Raw genomic sequence first — 12,925 nt, 5'->3', positions numbered from 1 at the left:
AACTCGGCAGCTTCCGTGTCTCCGCAAGCCTACCGCCTGCCTACCGCCAGCCTAGTTCGGTGAATCTCCGCACTGCTTCCGCACATGGATACTTTTTTATGAATGCCCACCCAGAAGTCTAAAAATCCGCCAGCGGTGTTTTCCCGCACGGATTCTGTTTACCGACAGCCTGTTCATGAATGACAGCCAATAGGGGAATGATAGGTGAGTGAGTTGTGCGTCCCCTCCTATACTGCGCCCTGAGGCTGAAGCCTCTCTCTCACCTCTGCCTCGGCCCGGCCCTGCAGTGACTGGTGGGGGAGGGGCATAAGGTCAAAGGAAACCTGTAATATTAAAAAAAAAAAAAAAAGTTTCATTTACCTGGGGCTTCAGCCAACCCCGTCCCTGGGAACATCCTGCGTAGGAGCAGTATGAGAAAACCTTGTACTGCGCCTGCGCAGGACGCTCCAGGTGAGGGAAACTCGAACAAGGACGTGAGCTGCCCGGGCTGCGCAGAGGCCCTGGACTTGCGATAACAAAACAGCCACAGCAAGGGACCGGAGGATCGTACAGAGATGGCGCAGGCACAGGAAGGCTGCAGGGGGGCGGCAGAAGTCCCAGGTAAGTAAAACTTTTTTTTCGATATTAGTTTTCCTTTAAGGTTAGCTGGGGATATGCCTATAATTAAGCCACTGGGAGACTTGGGCGCAGGGTAAAGCCGAAGAGTGGCTCACCCTGCTCCTGCAAAAGTTCTGGCGGCGTTATTTACTATTCCTCCTCCAGGTCGCAATGGATAATGGGCAAAGCTGTAAATCAGCTGCCAGCTATTGCTGGCGGCCAAATTACGCTGTTTTTAAAGGGCAATTGTAGCGAGAGGGATATGGAGGATGCCAGATTTATTTCCTTAAAAACAATTCCAGTTGCCTGGCTGCCCTGCTGATCCTCTGCCTCTAATACTTTCAGCCATAGCCCCTGAACAATCATGCAGCAGATCAGGTGTTTCTGACATTTTGTCAGGTCTGACAAGTTCAGCTGCATGCTGGTTTCTGGTGTTATTCAGACACTACAGCAGCCAAATAGGTCAGCAGTGCTGTCAGGCAACTTGTATTGTTTAATATGGCAGCCTCCATATCCCTCTCACTTCAGTTGTCCCTCAAAGTAATTTGGGCGCCTTTTGACGGCACCCAAATTACTGTCTAAGCGCAGCTATAGTCGAAATTCCTATTTGGTGCCAGCTGTGCCAAAATCCCCAGTGATGTTTTTACAGCGCTCCTAGCTGGGGGAGGGAGGTGGGTGGTTAAAGCTGGCCAAGTGGGGTGGGTGGTTAAGGTTAGCCGTGGGACAGGGAAGTTAGGGATAGGCATGGACAGTGGGAGTGTTCAGTGTAAGAATAGGGTTATGTTTAGCTTTAATAAAATATTGGTGTGTATTACTGACATTTTATTATCGTCATTTTCACTGCAATAGTAGAATGTCGGTAAGGGTCTGTACACACTGGATGCGTTGCACTGCGTTTTTAAAATCACAAGGCCTTTAAAAAAAATTGTGAAAATTGTGATGACCTGTACACAGTGTTTCAATGCGTTTTTAAGAAAACGTAATCGCAGTGACCGGTGTGCTTTTTAAGCCCTGCCCTTAAAAAAACGCATGAAAAAATGCAAATATAATTTAACAGTCATGAAACCAGCAACAGATGGCCTCAGCAAAATTGCATCACACTGTGTTTGGTGATTATCAGTGTGTACAGGCCTTAAATCTACAGATATTTTACTATATGCTTCTCTGGGTGCACCAGCAGCATTGAGGAGGGGCGGGGCAGTGACATATTGAAGGGCGGGCCAGTGTTTCGGTGCCAAGCTGTGGCTAACAAGGTGACAGCTTCTGCTGTATTGCTGGGAGATCAGGGCGGAGCTGCCCAGTCTGACAGCACTAAGGAGGGGAGGAGCAGCCACATTCTAAGGGGCGGGCCAGAGTACTCTAGACAGCCGGGCCCTGTGTATATCACATAACCCCAGCATTGCAGATAGAGGGAAAGTAACTTAGGGTGCATACACATCCAACATTGATTGGTCAATTGCTATCCACTTGTACCACCTCAATGCAGAGTGAGGGAGAACAGACTTTAAATACTAAGACCAGTTTGTGCAAGTAAGCCTCTCATACGACATGGCAGTGATACAATTGGCTGATGATTGGCCAATCAAAATTGAATGTGTGTACCAAGCTTGAGTATGGATAGGCATAATCACATCACTGAGTATATAACTGCATGATGCATGTACAGCAGTATATACAGTGCAGCACGCTCCCTCACTTTTCCCTGTTGTACATAATGCCTGACCTCCATCCACTAGCATGGCACAGCAATAGCAGAGGGGCGTGGTCACGTGTCACTGCAGGTGCCATCCTCAGCGGTGCACGAGCTGCACACATGCGTCACAATAGCTGCTATGACGTCACCTCCATCCACTAGCATGGCACAGCAATAGCAGAGGGGCGTGGTCACGTGTCACTGCAGGTGCCATCCTCAGCGGTGCGCGAGCTGCCCACCTGCACACGCGCGTCACAATAGCTGCTATGACGTCACCCCGGCACTCATCCTCCTCAGACGGAGCAGCGGCAACATCGGAGGCAGACGTGCGGCCTCTCTCTCTCTGTATCCCCGATAGCCAGGAGCTCTCAGCCACGACATTCTCCGGCAGAAGCTCCAGGAAGGAACAAGCAGTTATATCCCGGAGCTCCCCCTAGCGGCCGGTAGCAGGAATTACACAGTGAGGTAGGATGGAGGCGATAGAATAAGATTTCTTATAACAGAAATAGGTTTATGGCACCCATCCTGGGCTGATCGATTACTTAAAAAAAACTTGCTGGAATTCCTTTTGGTAGCAAATATACATGGTCAGGGTCTTAATCCTGAGGGGGATTTTACCCTGAGCAGCGGTCATTGACCACAATGGGCTCTATTCACTAACAGGCAAAAACACCGCAAAATGTTACCGCTATATTTCCGCCAGCGGTAAACTCCGCATTTTTTCCACATTCACTAATATTTTCCGCATGTTTTCCGCATGCGGGAAAAAAGATGCGGAAACAGCCATTATTCATGCGGGAATCATGCGGTAAAAAGGTCGCATGAAAAAGTGTTTAAAAAAAAAAATTAAAAGTCCAGCAAGCACAGCCCTTAAGCCTCCAGACTTCATTAAAGTCAATGGGATGCGGAATATATCACCTACTACTTGTAGGTGATAAAAAATCGGTAATTAACGACGAAATGATGTGCCTGAACATTTTTGAGAATTGATCTTTTATTGCGGAAAATACCGACGTTTTCCGCATGAATCCCGCACTTTTACCGCACTTTTTCCGCATGCGGGAAAAACATGCGGAACATTTTGAGAATTCCAACTTGACGGTATTTTGGGTGCAAACTTCCCGCGTGTACTTTACCGCATGCGGGAAGTCTTTGAGAATAGAGCCCAATGTCCCCTTACAAAGCGACTCCGGGGCCCTGCAAAGCTCCGCCTCTAAATCGAACCACAGCCCCGCCCCCACTAGTCCACGATAAGCCTCGTCTCCAATGGCCGTAAGCTCCGCCTACAGTCATATGCTTGTGTGCAGCTGGTTGCTAACCTGGGGAGGTGAGTTAAAGGGAACCTTATTAAGTAAAAAAAAACAAAAAAAAAACAGGTTTAACTTACCTGGGGCTTCTACCAGCCCCCTGCAGCTGCCCTGTGCCCATGCTGTCACTAAGCTGCCCTCCAGTCCCCCTTAGCGATCCTCTTCCAGACTGACTGGCCACTGCGCATGTGCGTCTCCTCAATAGCGCTCCCATCTATGTGCAGTAGAGATTTTTTAGTACTGCAAATTCGCAGACTGCTCCCATCCATGAGAGCGCGATTAGGAGGCGAGCGGACTAGAGGCTCTCATTAGAACGAAAGTAGGGTGCTGCGGGGCGCTGGAGGATGAGTACAGGGCAGCTGCAGGGGGCTGGTAAATGCACTTTTTTTTTTGTCTTTCATACAGTTAAGGTTCACTTTAGTTCACCCTCTGCTGTGCTGTGTATTCGGGGCCCTCTCTTGCCACATAAACAGGGCTCTCTGGCTACCTATGTGGGAGACTCTGAAATAGGACATTTGGGCGCTGCCATAGGCAACCATTCAGATATTTAAATGGACACCTGTGTAGGTGCCCCAAAAATTCTAACCAGCCTCTAGAACCGGCCCTGGCCATACTTTCCAACTTTTTGAGATAAGAAATAGGGACACTTAAGCCACACTCCTGCCACACCCTTGATCACGCCCTAGGCACCCCCCTAGTCGCGCATACCATAAAGATTTCAAAATAAAAATATGTTATTTTATAATTTAAACCACACTGGTACTTTCTATCCTGGTTCATTTTCCTTCATAATAACATTTGAAAATAAGAAATATACATATGATTACATAGATGTATACATCAGTCATGAATGAGGGACAAATGAGGAAGAAAGAGGGACACGGTCCCCAAAGAGGTACTGTCCCTCCAAAACAGGGATAGTTGGGAGCTATGAAATGCTGCAAGAGACAGCTATGTGTTGCAAGGCTGGCATACAAGTACAGTAATGCTTGAACATCTAGTTGAAGAAACCAGTGTGAAAACCTTGTATTAAAGCTGTGCTTACTATTATACAGCCTGACAGTATATGCTGTGCCTAGAATTAATCTTGTATTAATAGATATAACATATATATTACAGTATAGTATATACAGCACTGGCAAGGTGTGCTTAATCGCACAGCTCCACGTCACCAGCGCAAGACATCTACATCACCTGCGAGACGGAAACACGACCTCAGCGGACAACGGAAGCAGCGCTCGAGCGACAAAAGGCTGGAGGAGGTCGGTGTGTCTCTGCTCTACACAGCCGAGGAGGACGAGACTAGGAGCATCCCACGGAGTATCCAGGAACGGTATGTAAGCCGGCAGCATTGTGCGAGGAGCTCCCCCTTGTGGACGTTACTGGGAAAATGTCCATTGAACTTGTGTGCGGAGCTCCCCCTTGTGGCCGTACTGTGAGAATGTCCATTGAACTTGTGTGCGGCGCTCCCCGTGTGGCCGTACTGTGAGAATGTTAATTTTTGCATATGTAAATACCAGGAGACAGTTACATTGGAGGGGGCTGTGAGAAAGCGTGTGTATAATCTGAGTGTGGGGAATACTGAAGTCTAAGCTGATGACAGTCTAGCTAGGTAATCACAATACAATAGGGGGTTTAATAATCAAAACAAGTTAACTGCTGGGTAGAGACCGGGCATAATTGTAAGGCATTAGTATTTATATAGCGCCGACATGTTCCACTGCCGCCACCCCCCGTTCCAGTTTTCAACTTTAATGTGGACGAAGCCTTTGGGTACCCTCGGAGGGCCACTGAAGTACTCGGGTCTCCAGGTACTTCCAAAGATGAGCAGCTCCATACTAGAAGAACTGAAGAAGCAGCCGGCGGGATATTTGAACAAGGGCCCCTGCAGTGGAACGAGGGGACACAGAGGAACGGGAAGGCTATTAGGGATCCAGAATCTTCCCTCTTCTGAGGTGAGTATCTTACTTTTTTATGGCAGGTTACAGCTTTCCTTTTTAGGTTGGCACTCCACAATACAATATCAGCAACATCCTGTGTAAATAAACCTTCCAGCACTGCTCCTATGCTGTCCACTGACCAGTCCCATAATCCCTTGAGGGTGAAGCGAGTCATTTGATAGTAAGGCCCAACCGAACCCGGCACACACACAATATGGCCGCAAACTGTCAGCAGCTGCTGCTCATTACCCCTTGCAGTCACCTTCCACTGTCAGTCCCACAATTATTATGTAGCTCAGAAAAATATAAATTTCACTCATCTTCGGTCTGTGGATCCACACACACTGCACATTCCTCTTCACACACAGGCCCAACAGGGAGATGGAACATGATAGCTATCCGCTGATTCTTCTTAAAGGACCATTATCGCAAAACAATTTGAAAATTTAAAATGCATGTAAATACATAAATAAAAAGCACGTTTCTCCCAGAGTAAAATGAGCTATAAATTACTTTTCTACTATGTTGCTGTCACTTACAGTTAGTAGCAGAAATCTGACAGAACTGACAGGATTTGGACCATTAGTCCATATCCTCATAGGGATTCTCAGCATGGCCTTTATAAAGACGCTCCCTGAAAAGGATTTTTTTATTTGGGAGAAACGTACTTCTTATTTGTATGTGTTGACATATATTTTAAATTTACAACTTTCGCAATAGTGGTCCCTTTAAAGGACAACTGGAGAGAGAGGTATATGGAGGCTGCCATGTTAATTTCCTTTTTAAGCAATACGAATGCTGGGTGGGGGTGATACAGGCTGCCTATTAGTGGCATATTGTAAATGCATGCTGGGTGGGGGTGACACAGGCTGCCTATTAGTGGCATATTGTGTGTGCACATGCTGGATGGGGGTGACACAGGCTGCCTATTAGTGGCATATTGTGTGTATGCATGCTGGGTGGGGGTGACACAGGCTGCCTATTAGTGGCATATTGTGTGTACGCATGCTGGATGGGGGTGACACAGGTTGCCTATTAGTGGCATATTGTGTGTACGCATGCTGGGTGGGGGTGATACAGGCTGCCTATTAGTGGCATATTGTGTGGGCGCAGCTCGGTGGGGCTGACACAGGTTGCCTATTAGTGGCATATTGTGTGCGCATGCTGGGTGGGGGTGACACAGGGTGCCTATTAGTGGCATATTGTGTGGGCGCAGCTCGGTGGGGCTGACACAGGTTGCCTATTAGTGGCATATTGTGTGTGCGCATGCTGGGTAGGGGTGACACAGGCTGCCTATTAGTGACATATTGTGTGCGCATGCTGGGTGGGGGTGACAAAGGCTGCCTATTAGTGGCATATTGTGTGTGCATGCTGGGTGGGGGTGACAAAGGCTGCCTATTAGTGGCATATTGTGTGTACGCATTCTGGGTGGGGGTGACACAGGCTGCCTATTAGTGGCATATTGTGTGTACGCATTCTGGGTGGGGGTGACACAGGGTGGCTATTAGTGGCATATTGTGTGCGCATGCTGGGTGGGGCCCAGGTGCTTCAGGCTTTTTTGGAGGTTTGCGGTCCAATGGCTATGAGCACGTGGGAAGCCTCACCCTCAAGGCGCAGGAACGGCGACTTGGATTTCGCCTGTGGCCACACTAAGCCGAAAGCGCCCGCTCTCGTCAGATTGTGGAAGCTAAGTGGCTTCAGGCCTAGTTAGTAGCTGCGTGGGAGACTGGCAGTGAACCCCAAGTGCTGCAGGCATTTCATTGGGTTTGCAGTCCAATGGCTATGAGCACGTGGGAAGCCCCACCTTCAAGGCACAGGAACAGCGCCTTGGATTTTGCCTGTGGCCACACTAAGCCGAAAGCGCCCGCTCTCGTCAGATCGCGGAAGCTAAGCGGCTTCAGGCCTGGTTAGTAGCTGTGTGGGAGACTGGCTGTGAACCCCAGGTGCTGCAGGCTTTTTTGGGGGGTTTGCGGTCCAATGGCTATGAGCACGTGGGAAGCCTCACCTTCAAGGCGCAGGAACGGCGCCTTGGATTTTGCCTGCCGCCGCACTAAGCCGAAAGTGCCTGCTCTCGTTAGATCGTGGAAGCTAAGTGGCTTCAGGCCTGGTTAGTAGCTGTGTGGGAGACTGGCTGTGAACCCCAGGTGCTGCAGGCATTTCTTTGGGTTTGCAGTCCATAGGCTATGAGCACGTGGGAAGCCTCACCTTCAAGGCGCAGGAACAGCGCCTTGGATTTTGCCTGCGGCCACACTAAGCCGAAAGCGCCCGCTCTCGTCAGATCGCGGAAGCTAAGTGGCTTCAGGCCTGGTTAGTAGCTGCGTGGGAGACCGGCTGTGAACCCCAGGTGCTGCAGGCTTGTTTTTTTGGGTTTGCGGTCCAATGGCTATGAGCACGTGGGAAGCCTCACCTTCAAGGCGCAGGAACGGCGCTTCAGATTTCGTCTGCAGCCACACTAAGCCGAAAGCGCCCGCTCTCGTCAGATCGCGGAAGCTAAGCGGCTTCAGGCCTGGTTAGTAGCTGCGTGGGATACCGGCTGTGAATCCCAGGTGCTGCAGGCTTTTTTTGGGGGTTTGCGGTCCAATGGCTATGAGCACGTGGGAAGCCTGACCTTCAAGGCGCAGGAACGACGCCTTGTATTGTGCCTGCGGCCACACTAAGCCGAAATCGCCTGCTCTCGTCAGATCACGGAAGCTAAGTGGCTTCAGGCCTGGTTAGTAGCTGCGTGGGAGACCGGCTGTGAACCCCAGGTGCTGCTGGCTTTTTTTGGGTTTGCGGTCCAATGGCTATGAGCACGTGGGAAGCCTCACCTTCAAGGCGCAGGGAGGGCGCCTTGGATTTCGCCTGCGGCCACACTAAGCCTAAAGTGTCAGATTGCGGAAGCTAAGCGGCTTCAGGCCTGGTTAGTAGCTGCGTGGGAGACCGGCTGTGAACCCCAGGTGCTGCAGGCTCTTTTTGGGGGTTTGCGGTCCAATGGCTATGAGCACGTGGGAAGCCTCACTTTCAAGGCGCAGGAACGGCGCCTTGGATTTTGCCTGCGAACACACTAAGCCGAAAGCGCCCGCTCTCGTCAGATCGTGGAAGCTAAGTGGCTTCAGGCCTGTTTAGTAGCTGCGTGGGAGACTGGCTGTGAACCCCAGGTGCTGCAGGCTTTTTTTAGGGTTTGCGGACCAATGGCTATGAGCACGTGGGAAGCCTCACCTTCAAGGCACAGGAACGGCGCCTTGAATTTTGCCTGCGGCCACACTAAGCCGAAAGCGCCCGCTCTCGTCAGATCGCGGAAGCTAAGCGGCTTCAGGCCTGATTAGTAGCTGCGTGGGAGAGTGGCTGTGAACCCCAGGTGCTGCAGGCTTTTTTGGGGGTTAGTGGTCCAATGGCTATGAGCACGTGGGAAGCCTCACCTTCAAGGCGCAGGAACGGCGGCTTGGACTGTGCCTGCGGCCACACTAAGCCAAAAGTGCCCGCTCTTGTCAGATCGCGGAAGCTAAGTGGCATCAGGCCTGGTTAGTAGCTGCGTGGGAGATCGGCTGTGAACCCCAGGTGCTGCAGGCTTTTTTGGGGGTTAGCGGTCCAATGGCTATGAGCACGTGGGAAGCCTCACCTTCAAGGCGCAGGAACGGCGCCTTGGATTTTGCCTGCGGCCAAAGTAAGTCGAAAGCGCCCGCTCTCGTCAGATCGTGGAAGCTAAGCGGCTTCAGGCCTGTTTAGTAGCTTTGTGGGAGACCGGCTGTGATCCCCAGGTGCTGCAGGCTTTTTTGGGGGGTTTGCGGTCCAATGGCTATGAGCACGTGGGAAGCCTCACCTTCAAGGCGCAGGAACGGTGCCTTGGATTTGGCCTGCGGCCACACTAAGCCGAAAGCACCCGCTCTCGTCAGATCGCGGAAGCTAAGCTGCTTCAGGCCTGGTTAATAGCTGCGTCGGAGACCGGCTGTGAACCCCAGGTGCTGCAGGCTTTTTTTGGGGTTTGCGGTCCAATGGCTATGAGCACGTGGGAAGCCTCACCTTCAAGGTGCAGGAATGGCAACTTGGATTTTGCCTGTGGCCACACTAAGCCGAAAGTGCCCGCGCTAGTCAGATTGAGGAAGCTAAGCGGCTTCAGGCCTGGTTAGTAGCTGCGTAGGAAATCAGCTGTGAACCCCAGGTGCTGCAGGCATTTCTTTGGGTTTGCAGTCAAATGGCTATGAGCACGTGGGAAGCCTCACCTTCAAGGCGCAGGAACGGCGCTTTGGATTTTGCTTGCTGCAACACTAAGCTGAAAGCGTCCGCTCTCGTCAGATCGTGGAAGCTAAGTGGCTTCAGGCCTGGTTAGTAGCTGCGTGGGAGACTGGCTGTGAACCCCAGGTGCTGCAGGCTTTTTTTTGGGTTTGCGGTCCAATGGCTATGAGCACGTGGGAAGCCTCACCTTCAAGGCGCAGGAACGGCGCCTTGGATTTTGCCTGCAGCCCAACTAAGCCTAAAGCGCCCGCCCTCGTCAGATCGTGGAAGCTAAGCGGCTTCAGGCCTGGTTAATAGCTGCGTGGGAGACCGGCTGTGAACCCCAGGTGGTGCAGGCATTTCTTTGGGATTGCGGTCCAATGGCTATGAGCATGTGGGAAGCCTCACCTTCAAGGCGCAGGAACGGTGCCTTGGATTTCACCTGCGGCCACACTAAGCTGAAAACATCAGATTGCGGAAGCTAAGCGGCTTCAGGCCTGGTTAGTAGCTGCGTGGGAGACTGGCTGTGAACCCCAGGTGCTGTAGGCTTTTTTGGGGGTTTGCGGTCCAATGGCTATGAGCACGTGGGAAGCCTCACCTTCAAGGCGCAGGAACGGTGCCTTGGATTTTGCTTGCGGCCACACTAAGCTGAAAGCGCCCGCTCTCGTCAGATTGCGGAAGCTAAGTGGCTTCAGGCCTGGTTAGTAGCTGTGTGGGAGACCAGCTGTGAACCCCAGGTGTTGCAGGCTTTTTTGGGGGTTTGCGGTCCAATGGCTATGAGCACGTGGGAAGCCTCACCTTCAAGGCGCAGGAACGGCGCCTTGGATTTCGCCTGCGGCCACACCAAACCGAAAGCGTCCGCTCTCGTCAGATCGCGGAAGCTAAACGGCTTCAGACCTGGTTAGTAGCTGCATGGGAGACTGGCTGTGGACCCCAGGTGCTGCAGGCTTTTTTTTTGGTTTGTGGTCCAATGGCTATGAGCACGTGGGAAGCCTCACCTTCAAGGCACAGGAACGGCGCCTTGTATTTTGCCTGCGGCCACACTAAGCTGTAAGCGCCTGCTTTTGTCAGATCGCGGAAGCTAAGCAGCTTCAGGCCTGGTTAGTAGCTGCGTGGGAGACCGGCTGTGAACCCCCGGTGCTGCAGGCTTTTTTGGGGGGTTTGCGGTCCAATCGCTATGAGCACGTGGGAAGCCTCACCTTCAAGGCGCAGGAACGGCGCTTTGGATTTTGCCTGCTGCCACACTAAGCCGAAAGCGCCCGCTCTCGTCAGATTGTGGAAGCTAAGTGGCTTCTGGCCTGGTTAGTAGCTGTGTGGGAGACCGGCTGTGAGCCCCAGGTGCTGCAGGCTTTTTTTGGGGTTTTCGGTCCAACGGCTATGAGCACGTGGGAAGCCTCACCTTCAAGGCGCATGAACGGCGCCTTGTATTGTGCCTGCGGCCACACTAAGCCAAAAGTGCCTGCTCTCGTCAGATCGCGGAAGCTAAGTGGCTTCAGGCCTGGTTAGTTGCTGCGTTGGAGACCGGCTGTGAACCCCATGTGCTGCAGGCTCTTTTTGGGGGTTTGCGGTCCAATGGCTATGAGCACATGGGAAGCCTCACCTTCAAGGCGCAGGAACGGCGCCTTGGATTTCGCCTGCGGCCACACTAAGCCGAAAGCGCCCGCTCTCGTCAGATCGCGGAAGCTAAACGGCTTCAGGCCTGGTTAGTAGCTGCGTGGGAGATTGGCTGTGAACCCCAGGCGCTGCAGGCTTTTTTTGGGGGTTTGCGGTCCAATGGCTATGAGCACGTGGGAAGCCTCACCTTTAAGGCGCAGGAACGGCGCCTTGGATTTCGCCTGCAGCCACACTAAGCCTAAAGCACCTGCCCTTGTCAGATTGTGGAAGCTAAGCGGCTTCAGGCCTGGTTAGTAGCTGTGTGGGAGACCGGCTGTGAACCCCAGGTGCTGCAGGCATTTCTTTGGGTTTGCAGTCCAATGGCTATGAGCACGTGGGAAGCCTCACTTTCAAGGCGCAGGAACGGCGCCTTGGATTTCGCCTGCGGCCACACTAAGTCGGAAGCTCCCGCTCTCGTCAGATCGCGGAAACTAAGCTGCTTCAGGCCTGGTTAGTAGCTGTGTGGGAGACCGGCTGTGAACCCCAGGTGCTGCAGGCTTTTTTTGGGGTTTGCGGTCCAATGGCAATGAGCACGTGGGAAGCCTCACCCTCAAGGCGCAGGAACGGCAACTTGGATTTTGCCTGCGGCCACACTAAGCTGAAAGCGCCTGCTCTCGTTAGATCGTGGAAGCTAAGCGGCTTCAGGCCTGGTTAGTAGCTTTGTGGGAGACCAGCTGTGAACCCCAGGTGCTGCAGGCATTTCTTTGGTTTTGCAGTCCAATGGCTATGAGCACGTGGGAAGCCTCACTTTCAAGGCGCAGGAACGGCGCCTTGGATTTTGCCTGCGGCCACACTAAGCTGAAAGCGCCCGCTCTCGTTAGATCGCGGAAGCCAAGCAGCTTCAGGCCTGGTTAGTAGCTGCGTGGGAGACCGGCTGTGAACCCCAGGTTCTGCAGGCTTTTTTGGGGTTTGCGGTCCAATGGCTATGAGCACGTGGGAAGCCTCACCTTCAAGGCGCAGGAACGGCGCCTTGGACTGTGCCTGCGGCCACACTAAGCCAAAAGTGCCCACTCTCGTCAGATCGTGGAAGCTAAGTGGCATCAGGCCTGGTTAGTAGCTGCGTGGGAGACCGGCTGTGAACCCCAGGTGCTGCAGGCTTTTTTTTGGGTTTGCGGTCCAATGGCTATGAGCACGTGGGAAGCCTCACCTTCAAGGCGCAGGAACGGCGCCTTGGATTTCGCCTGCGGCCACACTAAGCCGAAAGCGCCCGCTCTCGTTAGATCGCGGAAGCTAAACGGCTTCAGGCCTGGTTAGTAGCTGCGTGGGAGATTAGCTGTGAACCCCAGGCGCTGCAGGCTTTTTTTGAGAGTTTGCGGTCCAATGGCTATGAGCACGTGGGAAGCCTCACTTTCAAGGCGCAGGAACAGCGCCTTGGATTTCGCCTGCAGCCACACTAAGCCTAAAACGCCTGCCCTCGTCAGATTGTGGAAGCTAAACGGCTTCAGGCCTGGTTAGTAGCTGCGTGGGAGACCGGCTGTGAACCCCAGGTGCTGCAGGCATTTCTTTGGGTTTGTGGTCCAAAGGCTATGAGCACGTGGGAAGCC

At 52.4% G+C, this 12,925-nt stretch overlaps 25 pseudogenes; all 25 read left to right on the top strand.

The window, feature by feature from the left end:
* Nucleotides 1-7,373: 7,373 nt before the first annotated feature.
* Nucleotides 7,374-7,492, top strand: LOC137558987 (5S ribosomal RNA; annotated as a pseudogene).
* Nucleotides 7,493-7,574: 82 nt separating this feature from the next.
* Nucleotides 7,575-7,693, top strand: LOC137554542 (5S ribosomal RNA; annotated as a pseudogene).
* An 81-nt stretch (nt 7,694-7,774) lies between these two features.
* On the top strand, nt 7,775-7,893 carry LOC137557181 (5S ribosomal RNA; annotated as a pseudogene).
* Nucleotides 7,894-7,976: 83 nt separating this feature from the next.
* LOC137557837 (5S ribosomal RNA) lies at nt 7,977-8,095 on the top strand (annotated as a pseudogene).
* An 82-nt stretch (nt 8,096-8,177) lies between these two features.
* LOC137553021 (5S ribosomal RNA) lies at nt 8,178-8,296 on the top strand (annotated as a pseudogene).
* A 271-nt stretch (nt 8,297-8,567) lies between these two features.
* On the top strand, nt 8,568-8,686 carry LOC137554169 (5S ribosomal RNA; annotated as a pseudogene).
* Nucleotides 8,687-8,767: 81 nt separating this feature from the next.
* On the top strand, nt 8,768-8,886 carry LOC137550758 (5S ribosomal RNA; annotated as a pseudogene).
* Nucleotides 8,887-8,967: 81 nt separating this feature from the next.
* Nucleotides 8,968-9,086, top strand: LOC137553079 (5S ribosomal RNA; annotated as a pseudogene).
* Nucleotides 9,087-9,167: 81 nt separating this feature from the next.
* On the top strand, nt 9,168-9,286 carry LOC137554087 (5S ribosomal RNA; annotated as a pseudogene).
* An 82-nt stretch (nt 9,287-9,368) lies between these two features.
* LOC137552665 (5S ribosomal RNA) lies at nt 9,369-9,487 on the top strand (annotated as a pseudogene).
* A 281-nt stretch (nt 9,488-9,768) lies between these two features.
* Nucleotides 9,769-9,887, top strand: LOC137554395 (5S ribosomal RNA; annotated as a pseudogene).
* Nucleotides 9,888-9,968: 81 nt separating this feature from the next.
* LOC137554506 (5S ribosomal RNA) lies at nt 9,969-10,087 on the top strand (annotated as a pseudogene).
* A 271-nt stretch (nt 10,088-10,358) lies between these two features.
* LOC137551590 (5S ribosomal RNA) lies at nt 10,359-10,477 on the top strand (annotated as a pseudogene).
* Nucleotides 10,478-10,558: 81 nt separating this feature from the next.
* LOC137554282 (5S ribosomal RNA) lies at nt 10,559-10,677 on the top strand (annotated as a pseudogene).
* An 81-nt stretch (nt 10,678-10,758) lies between these two features.
* LOC137551801 (5S ribosomal RNA) lies at nt 10,759-10,877 on the top strand (annotated as a pseudogene).
* Nucleotides 10,878-10,959: 82 nt separating this feature from the next.
* LOC137553866 (5S ribosomal RNA) lies at nt 10,960-11,078 on the top strand (annotated as a pseudogene).
* An 81-nt stretch (nt 11,079-11,159) lies between these two features.
* Nucleotides 11,160-11,278, top strand: LOC137554363 (5S ribosomal RNA; annotated as a pseudogene).
* Nucleotides 11,279-11,360: 82 nt separating this feature from the next.
* On the top strand, nt 11,361-11,479 carry LOC137550882 (5S ribosomal RNA; annotated as a pseudogene).
* An 82-nt stretch (nt 11,480-11,561) lies between these two features.
* Nucleotides 11,562-11,680, top strand: LOC137554009 (5S ribosomal RNA; annotated as a pseudogene).
* An 81-nt stretch (nt 11,681-11,761) lies between these two features.
* LOC137551302 (5S ribosomal RNA) lies at nt 11,762-11,880 on the top strand (annotated as a pseudogene).
* An 81-nt stretch (nt 11,881-11,961) lies between these two features.
* LOC137550756 (5S ribosomal RNA) lies at nt 11,962-12,080 on the top strand (annotated as a pseudogene).
* An 81-nt stretch (nt 12,081-12,161) lies between these two features.
* On the top strand, nt 12,162-12,280 carry LOC137549633 (5S ribosomal RNA; annotated as a pseudogene).
* An 80-nt stretch (nt 12,281-12,360) lies between these two features.
* On the top strand, nt 12,361-12,479 carry LOC137550933 (5S ribosomal RNA; annotated as a pseudogene).
* Nucleotides 12,480-12,560: 81 nt separating this feature from the next.
* On the top strand, nt 12,561-12,679 carry LOC137551260 (5S ribosomal RNA; annotated as a pseudogene).
* An 82-nt stretch (nt 12,680-12,761) lies between these two features.
* Nucleotides 12,762-12,880, top strand: LOC137554036 (5S ribosomal RNA; annotated as a pseudogene).
* Nucleotides 12,881-12,925: the final 45 nt, after the last annotated feature.

This window comes from Hyperolius riggenbachi, chromosome 2 (assembly GCF_040937935.1).
Source record: "Hyperolius riggenbachi isolate aHypRig1 chromosome 2, aHypRig1.pri, whole genome shotgun sequence".
Lineage (NCBI taxonomy): Eukaryota > Metazoa > Chordata > Amphibia > Anura > Hyperoliidae > Hyperolius > Hyperolius riggenbachi.
The sequence above is the reverse complement of the archived record's forward strand: the minus strand, read 5'-3'. Positions and strand labels throughout refer to the sequence as shown.